Source organism: Merops nubicus, unplaced genomic scaffold (genome assembly GCF_000691845.1).
Source record: "Merops nubicus isolate BGI_N331 unplaced genomic scaffold, ASM69184v1 scaffold20289, whole genome shotgun sequence".
Classification (NCBI taxonomy): domain Eukaryota; kingdom Metazoa; phylum Chordata; class Aves; order Coraciiformes; family Meropidae; genus Merops; species Merops nubicus.
In genome coordinates this window covers 39,280-44,440 of record NW_008630457.1, presented here as the reverse complement: position 1 = coordinate 44,440, position 5,161 = coordinate 39,280, and positions in this window count along the sequence as shown.

The following is a 5,161-nucleotide window of genomic DNA, read 5'->3' as shown; positions in this document are numbered from 1 at the left end:
TGTGCTGCTCCCGAGTGTTCGCCCCTAAGCACAAAAAGCGTTTGGGTTGTAGTTCTCTGCTGGAAGGGATCTCGTGCAGGCAAACTCAAAATGAATGTAGTAAGTTTTTGTTTTTGTTTTTTTTTTCTGTCGCATCTTAAACCTTGCTTATAGAAATCTCCACTTTGGATCTCATGCTTAGAGGGGGATTGCTGGTCATAAGTCCAGGTGCCTTCAATCTTAATCTCCCTAAGACCTTTGGTGGGTAGAAGGTTCTGTGCATATGAAAGTTTTCGCTGGAGCTTGGTGGAATTTATTGCTAATTTCTATGTGCTTGTGAAGAGAGAGAAGCTTAATTTAAAACATTGAGTCAGTTTCATTACATATTAATTTTGTCACCTGCGGTTGTTAACTTATTTCTCAAAAGGAGAACATAACTTAGAGTCATCTCCTTTTTACAGTATTTCTCTAGCACAGCTTTATTTAAGTAGGCACAGCTGCAGTCTTAAGATTCAAATGGTTGTGACTTGGTTACTGGTAGGCTATGCCAGCACAGTAGCATTCAGGTCAGCAAAGCTGTCAGCGTGCAGGCAGATGCTTTTTATGCTGAACATCTGGAATTGCATTATGCTGTTTGCATGCAGGGCGAGTGAGTGGAGTCACTGCCATTGTTAAGATACAGGCTGCATTTAGCATCGATCCATTTGATTGGTTCAATACAAATAACAGGAACCAGTTTATTCTTTGTCCAAGGCTAATAGACAACAGCCCAGTGTAAAGAGTGCCTTTGTTTGCTGTAGGCTTGGAACTGTAGGAAGATGGAGAATCTAGAAGCAGGTAAGCAGTAGTAAGATGCTACCTTGTTAAAGACCTCAGCTGTAATTTATTTTTTTGGATTATGACATCTTAGGCATTCCATGGGACAGTGGAAAGTTGAGCTCCTCCCATATGAGGACTTACTGGCATCTCTGGAACACTATTAATCATAAAGTGTTTCTCTAAAAATACAAGCAACAAAACCCAACAAACATACCACCCCAAAGCTATCCTGAAATACAGCTTAATGTGGGTTTATGTTATCATGAACCATGACACTTTTAAATATTAAGTTCTTGAAGTTGAGGTATTGAAACTGGAACGTAAGATACTTTGATGTAGTTGTTGACCCAACTTCAGATTTATTCTGTGGTGTTGTCTCTTGTCCTCTTACTCTTCCCATGCTTTTATTTTCTAACTTTACAAGGGAGAAATGATCTTTCTTCAGTTGCTATTTTTTGTGGTTACTTGCTGTAAATTCTGAGGGACTTGGGCTGTCATCACTACCTATGTGTAGCACATAGAATGTTTCAAATTTAGGAATAATCTGTTAAAAGCTACATATGTTGGAAAATCATTAAGGATTCACATCTTAGACTTTAATACAAAACTTAGGTTTTTTTGTGTGTGTGGTGTGTGTTTTGTATTTTTTTTTTCCCCCGGTGATTTGTTGTTAATACTGTAAGTGGTTATTCAGCTGAACTCCAGAAACTTAGTAGTATACATTGTTCCAAAAAACTTTGTAGAACCTTAGTTTATTTTTTCCTAGCTCAGTTATTATTAGGATGAGACTTCAGACCATTATCTTCTGTTGCCTGTTACAGAGTTCAAGAATGTGTTTGTGGTTCTAATGTGCAAGTTTTCAGGGTGGTGGCAGTATTTGTTTTGGGAAAGAAGCTTCAATAAAACTGGTTCAGCAAGTTTCATCTGGTTAGATTTTTTCTGTTGTTCTTGTTTTCAGAAAAATTGCCTAGACAAAATATTTAGAATTCAAAAAACTATGCTTATTATTTTTCAGATGAGAACTATGTGTGAAAATAAACTATATGACGGAAAAACATGCCTAATTTTGCTTTTTGATGATTGTGTAGAAACAGGAAGGTATTTTTAGGATTTTTAAAGAAGAAACAAAGTTAAAATATGAACAAAACCAGAGTTCCTTGTAAAAGAACTGTATATAGGAGTGCATTATGTGTTAAAATGGATATTTCTCACTTCACTTCCTTAGTCCTCAAGAGACTTTTTCAGCAATAGATAGAATACCTTGATATGTTTGATGAATAAAAGGCAGAAAACCACATTTGTATCTCCTCTACAAATGCATTCTAGTGCTTTTTATTTCAACTTTAGAGGAGAAAGGAATTGTCTCATGTGATTGCACTGAAAAGTATCTTCCTGCTTGTTTTGGGGAAAAAAACTTTTAAATTCCAGATAGTGAACAATGCCTGATAAAGAGACAAAAGCATTTTAACATTTTATAGCTGACAACCTCTATATGTGATTGTATAACTTTGTTATAATTTATTGAAGTAATGTCACTTCTTTGCACTAAGGTAGTTTTACACTAAATATTGTATTTTTTCCTTTTAAGTTCAAAATCTCTGAAGATGCATGAAATCCAACAGCTGCCTAGGTATGAAATGAATGCAGCTGGGCAATCCATTGCTTCCCAATCTGCCAGACCTCAATTTCAGGACAGAGGTCATGACAATCTGGATCAAGTTGAGTATACCTGGCACCAAGGAAGGTTTAAAGAATTCCAAATCAGGTGATAAGTACAAAACATCATTTTCACTGAGTGGAGCAAGGGGATCAGACCTAAAGAAGTCTGGGTTTAGTAGTACAAGAGCAGGCTAAGGGAAAGGCTTTTGTGCCCTGGCATGCCAGAAATATTCTGAGTGTGATAATTTGACGACGCAGATTTCATTGGTTTTTGATTTTCTAATATAAAATTTAAAAAATGGCAATGTAACTATGTGCTTTGATAAGGCACTGCCAGGTGTAGTGATTTAGTGTTGCCTGCCTCTTGTGTTTACTACTTTTTTTTGTTGAAGCAGTCTTGACAAAAGTGTGATGGTAATTGTTTAGAGACTAAAAGCTTAATGTTTGTTGCACAAATGGAGCTGATCTAGCAACTCAGACTTGCTGAAGAGTGAGGCCCTTTTCATGGCTGTGTGCTGTAATTAATTGCCTTGTGATGTCTTTGGTGCTTATTGGGGCCCTCTGTGTGCCAGTTAACTCTTAAATCTGTTTGGGAGAAGTAAGGGGGAAAGGATGATGGCATCACAATCACAGATTAGTCAGCTGAACTGATATTAAGAGAAGCTCACTGAGAAGTGGGAATGCTCTGGAGGAGGTAGGAATAAGGCAGATCTGCTGGTTTTGGGCAGGGGTAAATATTAGGTTTGCTCAGATATTCTGGAAACCAGTCGAACTCAGCTGATTGACTTCAGGGAAACAGTGGTGGTGTGGGTTCCAAATCACAGAAAGGCTCCCCAGTTAATCAGCAGCCTGCTCGTTAGTATCACTGTGTGTAAGTGGGCCACTTGGATGATATTTCAGCTGCCCAGGTTTCCTAAAGATGTCCCAATTCAGGTCTTGCAGTGATGTTTGGACTTCTGTTTATGCTTGGTGAACAGTCCTGTTAAAGGTACTAATTTCAGGGTGTAAATGTTTCAGATATGTGTTGATCTCTGAAAAATAGACCCTTAGTTTTACTACTGAAAGTAGCATAAAAGTTCCTGTTTTTACTGCTGTCTGGGAATTTACATTGGTAGAGTACAAAGGCAGCTAACCTTTCCTTCTGTTCCAGATGTCTAGTGAGGAAATGCTTCTATCTGTGGGCAAAAAAGACATTTGGACAAGTTTTCCCTTCAAAAGCCAGGTAGATAAAATTATGGAAATCAAGAGTGGGGATTTTTTATGGGTTTGTTTTTGTTTTGGTGTTTCGTTTGTTTGTTTTTAGTGATATTAATGTCATACCATTGGGCTAAGAGGGTACTGGCTGCCACAAAAATATTTGGATATCTTTTGAGATGACTTGAAGTTTTCCTTTGAATACCCTTCTTGCTCCTGCTTTTTGTTTGGTTTTAGTATTCATGGTTAAATTTTAATAAATTAATAGGAATTGCAGTTGCCTTGTGAAGTTGAACGGAACGTGCATATGAATGATGGAGTACGATTGTGATACCTGTTTTAAACGTAACAATTTTTCGTAGATATAACTAGAGATAGATCTTGAAATTCAGTTCAGCTTACTGTCTTCACTGTCGTTCTTAATGTGTATCTGTTCATGCTTTGTATCTGTCTGACTAGAGATAGCTGTGGCAGATGGTTGTTCCTGTCATTAGTGTTCTGTCAGCTACTGAAGACCCACACTGATACTCTTGTTTTGCTTCAGTTGGCATGTTCATTCCTGTTTGACCACACCCCTGGGAACTGAAGCAGTTCCCAGTGGAAACACCTGCATTTGTTACAGTCATATCAAGCCCTTAGTTATCCATTTTCACTGTGCTGTATCAGATGTGTTCTGTGTCTGCCTCAACTGACAAATGCGAGTTGTCCTGTGAACCTTATCTGTCTTGCTATCCCATGTACTGAATTTGCACTGCTTTGGCTGTGTGTAAATTCAGGACAATGATTATTTTATATTTTTTAGGAGGATGAGTGGAAAGAGATTTTATAAAAATTGGCAAGGAACCGAAGCAATAATTAATTACCTTTTCTGTTTTAAGAGTACTCAGTTCTCCATAGCTTTTATTTGCAATGTTCTGTTAATGTACCAAATTAAAAAACAAAAACAAAAACCAAAAAAAAACAACATATAGCTCATTTTTTTTTTTTTTTTTTTTTTTTTTTCTTTATTTTCTGCTTGAGTGCTTGGAATGACTTAGCAGCTTGGCTTGGGGTAGGTAGCTATGAATTGCAATCTGAGAGAGGATTTGTATGTGTTCTACTGAGAGACCTCTAGACATTCTGGCCCTAATCCTGTTGTTATTACAGACATGACCAATTTAAGCTAGTGGGATAGTTGTGGTCAAAGCTTGTGCATCTGGGCTTGTGTGCTTTTTGTTGGTTAGCTTGTATGTTTTCATGGGTCATTCTATTTTCCTTCTTTCCATCACAAATACAAAAAGATCAGAAATTTTTTGAAAGTATTTGTACAACAGCTGATGAGACTTTCTGATGCTTAGGCTGCTGCCATCTTGACGACGTAGCAAAATGTTTGAGAGAATATTTAAAAAAAAAAAAAAAATTCATGCTTGAACTCATAGATTATGACCCATATTTTTAATTAGCTGATAAAAATCCTAATTCCCTCATGCACACCCTTGTACATTTGAGTTTTCAGTTTTTCACTGTTCAG